Source organism: Mauremys mutica, chromosome 8 (genome assembly GCF_020497125.1).
Source record: "Mauremys mutica isolate MM-2020 ecotype Southern chromosome 8, ASM2049712v1, whole genome shotgun sequence".
Lineage (NCBI taxonomy): Eukaryota > Metazoa > Chordata > Testudines > Geoemydidae > Mauremys > Mauremys mutica.
The window spans coordinates 28007689-28022786 of record NC_059079.1 but is presented as its reverse complement, the minus strand read 5'-3'; the positions used below and the strand labels follow the sequence as shown (position 1 = coordinate 28022786).

Below are 15098 nucleotides of genomic sequence, written 5' to 3'. Positions count from 1 at the left end.
AGCAGGAGTATAAGTTTCCCCATCGACAGCTCTACTAATGGGCTTCACTTCTATCTTGAAGTAAATAGCCTTTGAGACAGAGGTTCTCTACCTAGGAATCATGATCTCAAGTTTAGTCACATGTGGGTAGCTGGGTTGTAGGCAAAATCCCCCATTAAAAAGAAAAAAAACTGACCTGTTTGTTAGAAGATGGCCACTAGCACCCAATGAGCATGTCACCGCCTCTTAAAGCTGCCACCTCAGCTTTAACATGACTCCCCCAACCACGCCTGGCTCCTGTGGCAGTATCGCTGAAGACTGCTCTACACCTTACTTAAGCGATACATTCCTCACACTTCAGTAGGATGGAGAAGAAAAAGAAATCTACAATTGAAAGAGTCAACTCTGGCGAGAGAAGGAAGCTAGGATGTCCTTCCTATTTCCTCCTCTCCAAAACGCCCAGCACCCATGAACTCTGACCCCACCCATAGCACCTACCACCTCTGACTTAGTAACCCCCACATCAAGTACTTCCTCAAACCCTAACCCAGCACCTATTGCATGCAGCATACCACAACCCAGTACCCACTTAGTAGCACAAACCCAGCATTTGTTTTCCAGCACCGTCTAATATCTCACCTACAGCACTGTCTCTTGCAGTAACTCCAAATGACTGTGGGATGCAATCACAAAGTATTGTGGAATTGGGTTTTAGGAAAAAACAAAAGTTGGCTTTGGGTTGACAGGTAGAGAAAAGTTGAGAAATCTGCTCTAGGCATCAGTTCCATCTCCAAGACAATTCAATCATCCACCACTCTGCTGAGATTGTTCAAAATTCTATTTTGTATGAAATGAGGTATGGATACATACCTATTAGAAAATGAACTAATACCATCAACTCATTCAATTTTTGGTCCCTAACAGTGTTGCCAACTTCTGCAACTTTTTTGTCTGATATTGGTGTTCTTAAAGCCCCTGCTATTGGAGTCAAGTAATTACATGAGAATCCAACCATTCATTTTAAGATACATTTAAATTTATAGCTTTCAAGTGGTGAAACCTTGAAAATGTGAACCCTAGACTCAAGACCCAAAAAGCAAATAAGTACTTCAAATTTATTATTTTTTAATATTAATTTTAAACTGCTATAGTAGTGTACAGTCAACCTAATAATGACTAAAAGTACTACCATTAGATCATTTCTTAGTTTGCAGTCAGTGATGTGAAGACAGTATGTGATCTCTGAGGACAGGATTCTCTTCCTTGTAACTGACTGACCTGTAAGCCGTGATGTAGGGGGAAGTTAAGGCTGTTCAGCATCCTTCAATTGTCTGTTTCCAGGATAACTTATTTTAAGAAAGTTTCCATGATCAAAGTTTTCTCACCCCCAAAAGAAACTCAGACATCTAGGACCTTAAGCTTAAACATTGGTTTTTGCTTGGGAATTTCTCTCTTCTTTGTAGTCAGAATCAGAGTTTAAGGCCAGAAGTGACCACCAGAATCATCTTGTCCTGTATATCACAGGTCACCAGCATCACTTAGCACCCTCACACTAAACCCAACAATGGAAATAAGACCAAAGTAAAAGAGACCCACAAGAGGCTAGATTATTATGTGCCACAAGCAGAAAATAGGAGGAACTGAGGTGCACCACTTCTTGAGGCCCCTGCAATGGCAGGGAAATTATTAAATAAGATATATCCAGATAATCCTGGCACGTGACCAGCGCCCACATGCTAAAGAGGAAGGTGATAAAACCCCAAGCACTCTGCCAATCTGACCTAGGAGAAAATTCCTTCCTTACTACAAATATGGCAAATCAATTAGACCCTGAGAATGTGAGCAAGACGCAGCCAGCCAAGCTCCTGAAAGAGATAATGCCCAGTACCACCTACTTTAGCACACGCAGGATTCGGCTCCTCCTGGCCAGTGCCCTGGGCCAGAGGGTCTTCGGCTTTCCCAGGGCACTGGCCCAGCCAGAGGCAGTGGGGGAAGGAAGGAGTCTGCCAGCCAGGCTGCTGGTGAGCTGAGTGCTCTGACCAGGGGCTGGTTCTCCGCACAGCACTGGGAGCAGCATGCGCCCTGCTGAGGGGATATGGAGGAGCAGCAGGGCTGGGGAGGTGAAGGAGCAAAGCAGGGAGAGGACAGCGAGAAGGGAAGCACATAAAGGGCTGATGGGTGGGCAGCAGAGGCAACACTTAACCGGATGCCGACTGGCGTCTGCCAGTACTCACCAGCCACTGCAGCTCACAGTGCACAGCCAGTGGGGGAGTGGGGCACTGCTGGCCAAGAGCCAGCACGCAGCAGGAGCTGCGCTGATGGACCAGCAGAGGGAGAGGCCTGGCCCCGCATGCTGCAGCTTCGCTCTGTCACCAGCTTTGCACACGCATCCCCATCGTCTGCCACTGGACCCTCCCCGCTCACTGCTGGTGGGTGGGCGTCTGGCAAACAAGGATCCAGCCCGCAGCAGGAACTGCCAGCACTGATAGGGTCGGGAGACCGAAAATATGGGACAATTTGCCTGTTTTTAAGAAAAAGTCAGGACACTTGGAGGAGGGCTTAAATACAGGAATGTCCCTTTAAAAATGGGATGTCTAGTCACCTTACGTTTATAGTCCTCTATGTCCTTTGAGAAGCATCTCCAACTGAGATTCGGGAGACAAAAGTCCATTTGGATAGGAACCCCATGCTGTTTCTTTCTAAAATGTAGATTTTTCTCCCAGGCTCCCTTCCCCATTTCCTGCCAAAGAATGGCCATTTAGCAGGTAATGGCCCATTGACCTTGTTTACACCTTGGTGAGGCATTAGTGTGCCCTTTGTCTCTGAGGAACTGGTTAGGCCACTCCCCACTTGGAACATGTTATAATATTTTATTGTACATGTATTACTAAAACATTACATACAGTGTTGCTACACGTTTTACCAGGACAATAGTGACCAGCAAATAATGAGTTTTCAAATGATACCTCACAGGCATACTTTTTGTACAAAAATTATTACAATAGTGTGCAAGGCGTGAATACAGGGGTACAGTCTGTTGCAGCCTCCTAAAGTATATCAGGGAAGGGGAATCTCTTCCTGACCCCCTGCTGGTGGCCAGCTGACACTATGACACGAGCTTTAGGGACATAAGATATAAACTGGAAGCGAGCCGCAGTGCTGTTGACCCATGCCGTTGTACAACTGCACTCAAATTTTTCCAGCTTTTTCTCAAAAATAATTAAGCTATTTGCCCCCACAACTCCTATTAGGCATCTATTCCTGAACGTTACCCTCTAACAGTTAGAGACATTCTTCTAATTTCCAGCCTGAATTTGTTCATGAACAGCTAACACCCATTTGTTCTTGTGCCAACACTATCCTTTAGCTTAAATAGCTCTTCACCCTCTGTTGCATTTACCCCTTCCTCCCACCCCCTCACCCCCAAGTGTATTTACAGTGAGCAATCATAACCCCTATCAGCCTTCTTTTTGTGAAAGCCAAGCTTTTCCAGGCGCCTCTCATAAGATAGGCCCTCCATTCCCCAATCATCCTAGTAGCTCTTCTCTGCCCCTGTTCCAGTTTAAATTCATTTTTCTTGAACATGGATGACCAGAAATGTACAAAGTATTCCAAATGAGGTCTTACCAATGCGTTGTACAATGCCCCACAACTTTCCAGAGAAGTTCTACCCCATAATAAGACCATGCCTATGAAACTTCAGATGGATCACTTCAGTTTGGATGAAGTTAGGAGGATTAAAATAAATTTTATCATAGGAAGATATCTTAAATTTAACTACTTAAACTTGTAAATCCACATTGTAAAAGAAAAATTCTCAGAGCCATCAAAGAGATAGCAGAATACCTCCACAATAAATGTTTAAATACTTGGGATTTCCAATATTCAGTCAACATTTCTGTTTCTTAGATTATCACTGACAATTTAAGAATACAAGTGCCACATTCCATGGCACACAAAGCATTACAAGTGGCACAAAAATTCAAATAAGAGTCAATAAAATTAATATAAAACTTTAAACTGACCCTAAAATCAGTTAATAATATAAACTAGATACAGTTTTATAGGGGATGTGGTGCAGCATCATAGGCTTAACTATTGACCTTTCTTGGCAGTGGTTCAATTTCTACAGAAAAACTGTACCTATTTTGCTCAACAAGGCAAAATTAATATACAAAGCCTTCCCTTTTATCTGCAAACTGAAATTTTAAAATAAAGGATTGTTTTAATTAAAATTTGCATTTCAGAGACTATTTCTGAAAAGACGCTTGTGACTCAGCAACATGGGAGTCTGACATAAAAAGTCTAAATCCATTTTTCATTCTGCTTTGCTCTGTTTCTCATCAAAAGAGATTTACATGTTTTTGATATTTAAACAAAATGTGTAACATTTACAAGTGGGTGAACAGTACTGTTTACATTTAATGAAACTACTGTGGGTCCTGTCAGGTGACCTGTGAACCCAGATATTATTAGTAGAGCCCTACCAAACTCTTGGCCCTGAAAAATGCATCATGGACCGTTAAAACTGGTCTTTTGTGTGCTTTTACCCTATACTATACAGATTTCAGGGGGAAACCAGTGTTTCTCAAATTGGGGGTCCTGACCCAAAAGGGAGTTGCAGGGGGGGAGGGTGTCACAGGGTTATTGTAGAGGCGTCACGGTATTGCCACCCTTACTTCTGTGCTGACTTCAGAACTGGGCAGCCAGAGAGCAGCAGCGGCTGTTGGCCAGATGACCAGCTCTGAAGGCTGCACCCTGTCAGCAGCAGTGCAGAAGTAAAGGTGACAATACCATACCATGCCATCCTTACTTCTGCACTGCTACCTTCAGAGCTGGGTGGCTTGAGAGTGGCGGCTGATGACTGAGGGCCCAGCTCTGCAGGGTGCAGTGCAAAAGTAAGAGTGGCAATATCATACCATGTCATCCTTACTTCTGCGCTGCTGCTGGTGGCGACACTGCCTTCAAAGCTGGACTCTCAGTCAGCAGCCGCTGCTCTCCAGCTGCCCAGCTCTGACAGCAGCATCACCGCCAGCAGCAGCACAGAAGTAAGGGTAGCAGTATTGCAACCCCCAGCTACAAAAACCCTTGTGACCCCCCCCCCAACTCCTTTTTGGGCCAGGACCCCTACGATATCAGTGGTATACCCAGGTGGAGGGAACAGAGAGAATGATTTAAAAAAACAAACAAACAAAAAAACCCGCCACCCGCTGCAGCGCTTTTACTCACCCGGCGGCGCTTTTACTGATGGGGCAGCACTCCAGGTCTTCAGTGGCTCCTCAGCGACGGGACCTTCGCTCACTTCGCGGGTCTTCAGCGGCATTTCGGCAGCGGGTCCTTAAGTGCCGCCGAAGAAACCCGGAGAGAGTGAAGGGCCCGCTGCCGAAGACCCGGAGCGCCGCCGGGTGAGTAAAAATTAAGGCATCAAGAAATTGAAAAGGCACCACTTGTGCTCAGTGGGAGAGAGGCCGCTGCCCCGCTCCCCCCCCCCCCCAGCTATGCTACTGCTACGATTACAATACTGTGAAATTTCAATGTTAAATAGATGAACTCATGAAATTTACCATTTTAAAAATCTTATGACCATGAAATTGACCAAAATGGACCGTGAATTTGGTAGTGCCCTAATTATTAGGCTTAGCCATGAAGGCCTGTGGGTAATCAGACTTTTCTGAGTTGGCAAAAGTCACTGAAACTGGATGAATGATTAGTCTGTGGAGTGGAACCAAGTCAAAGCAGATAAGAAATGCAAGTACAATAATAAAAAGGAGGAAGTTTCTCAATGCCTAGCAGAACTTGGATGAAGCTGGGACAAACTGTGAAAAGTGGCTTGCTTTGATCCATTCTGACTCGTCGTAATATTTTTTTCCATTGTATTAAGTCCGCTCCTCTAACAAGCACTTACAATGAAATTGGTGTAATGTAGACTTTTGTCATAAAACATGTTGCACACATGTTCTGAAATAGCATTTAATCTTGATTTGTAGTCTCCTAAAAATCCAAATAAGTAAAGTACTCCACCTCTGAAGTGAAGCAACACTTGTCATATCATCTTCAGTATTTTTTTCTGTTAAGCTCCAAAAGATTATTTTGCTTCCATAACCAAGTGTGTGAAAGCAGGAGTTAGAAATAATACTGGGTCACAAATTTGGGTCATAAATTCAGGTCATAATCAGACCTTCCTGATAAAGCAGTCAATAAATCTTACTCAAGCAACCACACTTATCCAACGTAATCAGCTAAATATAAGAATTTGAAATAGGACATGAAATTCATCTGCTGTATGGAGATAATCTGCTCTTTGAAACAGTCACTTTTAGTGTGTACGTAAGACAGGACTAGAGGGAAGCAAAAATCCAATAAACCACTTCAAATGTCTGAATAGCTGCTGAATGGAAAAGATATTAAGAAACTGTCTTAACAGTTTTTTAATGTTCTACAATTCCCAAGTTTAGAAGTAGTCACTACCTACATTCTACTAAATTTTAATTGTAGTCTTAAACCTTGTGCATAAGTGTCATGATAAATTCCAGATAAACTAGAACTATCGTGTCATCAGCCACAGTAAACATTTCATTGTCTCCAGAAACAAGAAACAAAATACTATTGAAAAGTGTCCTACAGGATCCTTAATGTTGCTTTTGCATATTAGTTTGTGAATTACCATAAATCCCTGGCATATTCTCTAGGAAAAAGGGATAGCTGTTTATGACCAAATAATTGAAAAAAAAAAACAATTTGTTTTTCTTTCAAACTGGAGTACTTCCTTCATACATTTGTACATCTCTGCATGCCATGATAGAATGATGTATATGAAATCCATGATGTATATGGGATTTTTAAAAACGTAACTATTAAAATGTGAAATTACCCAAAGGAAAAAGTCAGTGCTCACAAGGGTTTTGTGCATAAATTAAAGGAAGGAAACGTACTTTCTAATGGGTGAAAAAGCACATTCATGTCTCTCACTGCTCTGAAGCCCGGGACATTTACTTTTGTGATCTGGAGACCTGGGCCTCCCTGCTGTTATTGGGAAAGAGAACCTGTTATCCCACCATCCTAACCCCTATATAACAGGCTCCTCTAGAAAGGGCTGTCATCTCTCCCTTTTGACCATCACTGGTGTTTTCTAGGTATTGTGTGTGACAATAACAGAGCTCTCTCCAAGCAAAGGTAAAGCTGTTACAATCCAACCTTGTCCAACACCTGAGACGTGGAAGAGAAAACTTGGACAGTGTTCCTTGTAAGTATGGTGTGGCTTTATGGACCCATACCTGACATATAATAGGTATGAACGAGGCCACCTCTAGGTTCTACATGTCCTAAAAGAATAACCACTATGCTTGCTAATTGGGTAGTGCCACTTAACACGGACAAACACCATCCCAATACAACATCGATCAGTTAAAAGGCAGGGCTAACTGACTTGTGTTGCTGCTGTCCCCAACTCTAGGGTGTATAAATCAACTACAAGTCTGCACTTAGATAAAAATTAAAAAAATACAGTTATTACTACTAACTTTTTGGTTTATGATTTAATGAAGTGTGAGTCAACAATATTCTATTATAAAATCTTTATGTATTTTTGATTTGCTATTCTACATCTTCAAAGTCCTATACAAACACCAGCTAAACAATCATTTAAACAGCTTATTCACAGGGAAGAAACATTTATCTTATGAAATTCCTAATTGCTCACTGAGCAACTTGGGTGCAATTTTCCTTAATAAGATACTAACTAGAAAGGTGGATGGGCCTTTGATCTAACCTTCCCGCCCACCCACTACCACCATTTTCCCTTACACATCTTCGCATTTGTAAAATGTTTTAAGTACATTCTTCAATAATTTCTAAACGGGGAGGAAACAAAAATAAATGAAGTAATCAATCTTACAATTTTCAAATATGGGGGATTTTTCTGTTAAAATAAATTTCAGTTTGAAGTTTATATGGACTTATTACATAAAGGAGAATCAAAAAAGGGCTTTTCATCATTTAAACTTAGTATTTGCAGGTATATTATTTATTCTAAAGAAATAGCTTAAGACAACAAAAACAAAGCATAAAAATGTTTACATCCTATTTTTCCTGTTTATGAATGTTGTTTTCTATCTGCTACTGACTTCACTGGAAAGATAGGCATTTAAAGTTTTCAGCTTTTTTGCTCCTACTAGCGGCTGTCAGAGCTGCTTTTAAGAAAGTATCATGGAAAATCTGAAAAGGAGTCAAGTAAAGCCATATATAGATTGAAAGTCAGACAGTTCCGAGTGGAAGTTTCAATTGCCACTAGGAGGAGCTACAAGAGTCAAAACATTTAAAAGACAGGTCCATCTTTCTTTCTTGAACTCATTCAAAAATAGAAAAAAATATCAATTCAAAAATGGGTAATTAATTTATTCTGTCACTTATTCTTAGTACAGGAAAGGGATACAAATATAGAGAGAATCTTTTAGACTTATATTTTGTAAATTTTTAATCTCTTTTCTTTAATGTAAACTGCCTAAGATGCTGTGGCACTATATATTTCATTTGTAATTTCATTTTAAAGAGCACCTCTTGCTTCAGCGCTTACATTAAGAAAATAAATACAAATTCAAAAAATAGAGTTCTAAAAGATTTTGTAAAAATCTCCATATTCTGCACATAAAATAAGCCAGACTGAAGTAAAAAGCTTTATATCAAGCTGTATTAAATAACTTACAAAACTAAGGCAATTCACTCAAGAAGCCCTGCTGATATCTTCACCCATGAGAGCAGACAGCAGTCCTTAGTAGGTTTATCTTGTAACATGAATGACAGCCTAGCAAAGAGACAATTTGCCAGCATCTATCCACTCCACAGCCATCAACTGTTATTTGTACTTTTACTCTTTTAAAAACCGTAGAATGCCAATGAAAGGTTTTCAGCAACAATGAAAGGGGATTATTGGTATTTTCCATCAGAGTTTAGAGAAAAAATAAACTAAGTTTATGTTTTTAATATAATTAATATAAATATTTTGTTTTATTCTAAAGAACATATTATGATCATTGTTTCAAGACAAAGTTATGTATTTGAACTTTACTTTCCAAAATCTAGTAAGACTTGTAAAGAATCTGAATATCTATATTTTTTTAAAAAATAAAAACATTGCTTTCCTTTGTAATGAACAGCTTTTTATTATGCTATTTCAGTTACACTGTACAAACTGATTTTTCCATAATTATTTAAATAGCATTTGATCTGGTTCAAAAAGTAATTCAGTTATTAATTGACAAAACTTAATTTTCAGCTGAAACAGAGAAGTCTCATCAAATAATCTTGAAACTATTCACCCACTTCTTTAAATTGCAAGAACACATAGTAACTGAAATTATATTTATAATTAGTTTCACTTTTTAAAACAGAATAGCATATCATGTCTAAAATAATTAAAAATTCATGTTGTAAAGCTAATCATCCTACATCACGCTGTGTACAACTTTTCACTACAGGTTATCTCACAGCATTGTCAACACTAACCCCATTTCTCTTTTAATGAAAATACAGCCTGTTGTCACATTGTACACTAGTTATACAGAGCATGATTCTGCAAACTCTTACTCAAATAGTCACTGCTAGGGTAGCCAGGCGTCCAGTTTTAGACTAGAATGCCCAGTTGAAAAGGGACCATGGCAGCTCTGGTCGGCACCACAGACCGCACTGCTAAAAGTCCAGTCGGCGGCACAGTGGGGGCCAGGAGCTAAGGCAGGCTCCCTGCCTGCCCTAGCTCCGTGCAATTCCTGGAAGCAGCCACCAGGTCTCTGCAGACCCTATATGCATGGGTGGCCAGGGAGGCTCTGCACGCTGCCGCTGCCCTGAGGGCCAGCTCCGCAGCTCCCATTGGCTGGGAACCACAACCAATGGAACTGTGGAGGTAGCGGCTGTGCGTGCGAGGGCAGCACACAGAGCCTCCCTAGCCCCCCATATGTGTAGGGGCTGCAGAGACCTGGCAGCTGCTTCCTGGAAGCCATGGTAAGCGCTGCCAGGACCCTGCACTCCAAACTCTCTTCAGCACCCCAGCCCCCTGCCCCAGCCCCTCCTGCATCCCAAACCTCTTATCCCCAGCCTCACCCTAGAGCCCGCACCCCAAGTCGGAACCCTCCCACCTGCACCAGCTGGAGCCCCCTCCTGCACCCCAAACACCTCATCTCCAGCCCCACTCCAGAGCCTGCACCCCCCAGCCCAGAGCTCTCTCCCACACCTTGAACCCCTCATCTCTGGTCCGTCCCACCCAGAGCCCGCACCCCCAGCCCATACCCCACCACCCCAACCCCCTGCCCCAGTCCAGAGCCCTCTCCCACAGCCCGCACCCCCAGCTGGAGCCCTCAGGCCCCCCTCCTGCACCCAAACCCCTGCCCCAGCCCAGTGAAAGTGAGGGTGGGGGAGAGTGAGCGACGGAGGAAGGGGGGGTGGAGCGTATGGGGGCGGAGTGTCAGGGAAGGGGTATTTGGTTTTGTGTGATTAGAAAGTTGGCAACTTTACTTCAATGGGTCTTCTAGCACTCATACAAGTACCAAAGATTTGCAGAACTGAGCCCAAAGTGAGCAGTGCATTCTTTTGACATTTTACTTCTGGGGGCATTCTGCGCTAAAAAAATAAAAATTCTGCACCAAAAATTAAAAATTCAGCACACAATATTTTAAAATTCTGCATATTTTATTTGTCAAGATAACACTACATAATCAAGCCAGTTTCAATTATTTTGGTAATTTATTTCAAAATACCTCAGAGCAAGTATGTCTGTAACAATACAGACACACAAAAATTCCCCCAGAAGTAGAGAGTTAAACAAACCCCTATGACAACCTAGTTCCTGTTTCTCTGTCCCTCCCCGCCCTCAAAGTCCAGCTGGGGGGGGCTAGACACCCACAACCCCTTCGCCCCCAGAGCCCCGTCACACACCCCCAGCCAATACACCTGGACCCTGTCCCCCCAAGAGCCCAACTGCAGACCCCCCCAGCCCAGATACCTACCCCCTCCCCTCCCAGAGCCCAGGGATCCAGAGGGAGAAACAGCCTGATGTGGTACCAGGCTTGCCTGGAGTTTCCTGCGCGCCACCCTCGCCCTTCATCAGGGCATGCTGGGAACTGCAGCTCACGGGAACCCTCTAGCTTCCTCTCCCTCCCCCCCAGTAGTGTCTTCTATGTGTGAGCAGGGCTCTGCTAGGTCTAGTGGCCCCAAGTGGCAGCTAGCAGCACTGCAGCCCATTTCTGTGTGGGAAGGGAAATTTTGTGTGCACGTTAATTTCTGCAAAATTTTGCCTTGTGCAGTGGTGCAGAATTCCCTCTGGAGTATACACTCTGCTCTTCCTGAGGGGGAACAGAGCCTGCCCCACTCCTACTTCCTCAGAAACACCCCAAAGCCCTGCCTCTCCATGCCGAGCGTGCCGCAATAGCGAGTGAGAGGGACAGAGTGTCACTCTCTCAAACGCACGACTGTCCATCCCCCCCAGTGGTAATTTACATTTCTACCAGCTGCTCTGGGCACCCAAATCAACCTATCTGCACTGCCAGGGAGGGGAATGGGACTGCTCTTGCGGCTTCCCTTTGCCTCCCCGCCAGAAGTCATTTTTCTGCAGGGAAGCAAAGAAATCTGTGGGGGACATGAATTCTGTGCACGCACAGTGACACAAAATTCCCTCAGGAGTAACATTTAGAAAAATGGCAGCCAGTTACCTACCTGAATACTTTCTATGCCTTTGACTCAGCTCCTCCTAATAGCTCTCACCTTAGCCCACAGATTTTATAGCTGGAAGAACTGCGTAACAACCCATTCTTACTAATGTTATAGCCCTTCGAGATTAAAGAGCTAGAGGGAGAAAAAAAATGGAGATCTCCTTCAGAATGTGAACAAAAGGCTCCCTACCTCCCCAAGCAGCCTCTCTGCATACAAGAGATGTGTGAAAAGGAGATTAAATCTCTGATCCTAACTTGTATGATCTGGTGGATGTCTACACTGATATAGGCAGACTACAGAAAACAAGTACCTGTTAAGAAACTGTTTTTTTTCTGTGGTGCAGCTGCTGTCTGTGCAGAAGGGTTCTTATTACCAGTATTGGGGGGAGGGGGAGGAATCATGAACTCCACAGATCAGGCATGGACTGGTAAGAGTGCAATTCAACCAAATCAAAGCAGAACCAACCGCCCAAAGACTCTGCATGCAAACAGAGATGTCTACCAATATGTTAGCTCTGTAATGTTTTGTGGGGGTGTGAAGTAACTGCCATGTGGATTGCCTTTTAACAGATGCTTTTCCACACTCCATCAGGAGGTGGACACAGAAACGAGCTAAAAAAAGCCCTGATTGTTTTGGAGAGTGAAACAAAATAGGGTACTTGCCGGTTAATTTGTATAACTGGGCAATGTAAACCTTAATCTCTTTACAGGAGCTAAAGTGAATCTAGAACCTTGGTCATCCTGGGTGTGATAGAACAAATGTGTCCTTGGATTTTCTTTCTTTGACTGGAAAGTTAAATTATACCTTATTACATCACATTGTGGGTTCTTCGAGTTCTTAGGAAGCAAAAACTCTTTCCTATTTGGCAGAGGGTTGGAGGACAAAAGTTAAGGAAGATATTATCATAATTTTACTGAGCACCATTTTCAGAAGGAAAGAAAACGTAAAATTCTGTAATAAGCCAAAGAGTGCATTCCTTCTGGAGAACAAATGGGTGTTCAGGTCTTCATCAGATACTGCTGTTAACAAGCCCCTTACAGAGTTGGTATTTCAATTTTAAATGTTCCTTAAGCCTTTGCACTGGAATAAAGAAAACATTTTGCAATACCAAAGGGAGCAGAGAGAGGGGGAGAGAAGGTGGTTGGCAAAAGGTCTTTACAAGCAACTCCTGTCTCAAACCTGACAGACTCACTATACACCACTTTCATGTTATTTATCCATGAAGGATAGCATGTGAAGTCTGTACTTAAAGCTTGTAAATCATCAGTAAGGCTATATTTTAGTCACAGGTATTTTTAGTAAAGTTCATGGACAGGTCACTGGCAGTAAACAAAACTTCATGGCCTGTGGCCTGTCCATGATTTTACTATATATCCCTAACAAAAACTTGGGCTGGGGGTGCTCGGTGTGGGAGCAATCTGCGGGCCCAGCAAGTGCTGGGGGATGGCCCTGGACCCCTGCTGGTGCTGAGGGGAGGTGTGTGGTGACGCACAGCCTGGGTCCCTGCTGGTGCTGGGGAGGAGGCAGCGTGTGGTCTGGGACCTCCACTGACACTGGGGTGGGGTGCAGGCAGTGGCACATGCTGGGGGCCAGGCCGCAGCGCACAGCCCGGGACCCCTGCTGGTGATGGGGGGTGGGGGGAGAAGGATTGGTGGGGCTGGCAGGCTTCCTACCCAGCTCCAACCGATATATCCCTGCAGCTCCTAGGGGCATACATGCTTCTCCAAGGGGAAGCCAAGCACAAGGAGATCACCAGACTGCATGGATGTTTTCTGACTCCAGTGAGGTGGACCTGAGCCCAAGGATGCCAGAAAGGATACAAGAGTATCTTTTCAACATCTGCACAATCTATTGTGAGTGACTTCTCATGGGGGAAACGTTTATTTTGTGTGTGGTGTAACTTCACCCCAAACTGACCTCTGTGCACAAGATAGATTGTATTCATTCCTTTCAAAAAAATATCACTGAACTGCATGCACACATGGTATTGCACATATTTTTTAGTTTGTTCCCAGTGCTTTAAAAAACAGATGCATTATGAAATAGCTACAAGCTGAAAAAGCATTCTGTGCAATGGCATGCAAAATGAGTACATCAAGCAGACTACTCAAACAAGGTGTTAGAATACATAAGGAATAGGATGGACAATATCTTAATATCATATATATCAATGGTGCAGCCTCATCTGAACACTGTATCCAGTATTGGCCACGCCATCTCAAAAGAAATATTACAGAATTAGAGGGAATTCACAGAAAGGAGTTGGAAAAAAAATCATAGAATATCAGGATTGGAAGGGACCTCAGGAGGTCATCTAGTCCAACCCCCTGCTCAAAGCAGGACCAATTCCCAACTAAATCATCCCAGCCAGGGCTTTGTCAAGCCTGACCTTAAAAACCTCTAAGGAAGGAGGTTCCACCACCTCCCTAGGTAACCCATTCCAGTGCTTCACCACTCTCCGAGTGAAAAAGTTTTTCCTAATATCCAACTTAAACCTCCCCCACTGCAACTTGAGACCATTACTCCTTGTTCTGTCATCTGCTTCCACTGAGAATCACAGAAATGTTCCGCTAATGGGACCTTGAAGTTATCAAGTCCAGTCCCCTTTGCTGAGGATTATGAGCATGGAAAAACTCTCATATGAAGAGAGATTGAAAAGATTGGGATGGTTTACCTTAGAAAAGAGACGTGAAAATTTATATCTATTTTTATAGACACACACACACACACACACACACTAACTAAATGGTATAGAGAAAGTAAATTGGGAGAACAGAACTGTCCAGTCTCATAGCACAAATACAAGGTGACAGTCTATGAAATTAAAGATGGGAAATTCAAAGCCACTAAAAGGAAATACTTTTTCACACAATGTGTAATTAAATTGTGAAACTTCTTGCCACAGGGCCGAAGCACAAAGGAAGTAAAAAAAAAATAGACTTGGGTGTTAATGCTGTTTGGCAAGAGAAACTACACCAGTTGGCAGCACTCTGTATTAAGGGGTCTGTGATCACACTCACCTAAATACTTGCAATCTAGAGGTACTCCTGGGGTGAATAATATTCCTTTTATCATGTGCTTGGGTTAGGAGGTTAACAAGTCTCTCTGATGCAGTACTCAGCTCAAGTATACCTGTTTTTCTGACTCCCAGATTAAACTGCTACAATATTATTTACATTTGACTATCCTTCCAGAAAAAACCTATTTAAATTAGTGTAGAACATATCTGCTCACTCAAATGCTAACATGGTGCCAGCCATGCAGACATTTCACCTGTTCTCCTTAGACTGCATTGGCTTCTAAGTGCAGAGTGGACTTTGATCTGGGAAGCCCTATATAATTTAGGTCCTGGCTACCTTAGAGATTGCCTTTCCTTACATACATTCATAACCATTGAGATCAAATGGGTTGAGCTTCTGCTA

General features: G+C 43.1%; 1 protein-coding gene and 1 long non-coding RNA gene across 3 annotated transcripts in view; one reads left to right on the top strand and one right to left on the bottom strand.

Moving 5' to 3' along the window:
• The window catches only part of PRKACB (protein kinase cAMP-activated catalytic subunit beta), a 125813-nt gene that overhangs the window by 73681 nt on the left and 37034 nt on the right, over positions 1 to 15098 (bottom strand). The window lies entirely within an intron of this gene.
• LOC123375952 overlaps positions 1 to 15098 on the top strand; it is a 33874-nt gene that overhangs the window by 18137 nt on the left and 639 nt on the right. Inside the window, exon 3 of the long non-coding RNA XR_006581641.1 lies at positions 7113 to 7222. This is a non-coding gene — a long non-coding RNA (uncharacterized LOC123375952). The remainder of the gene's footprint in view (positions 1 to 7112; positions 7223 to 15098) is intronic.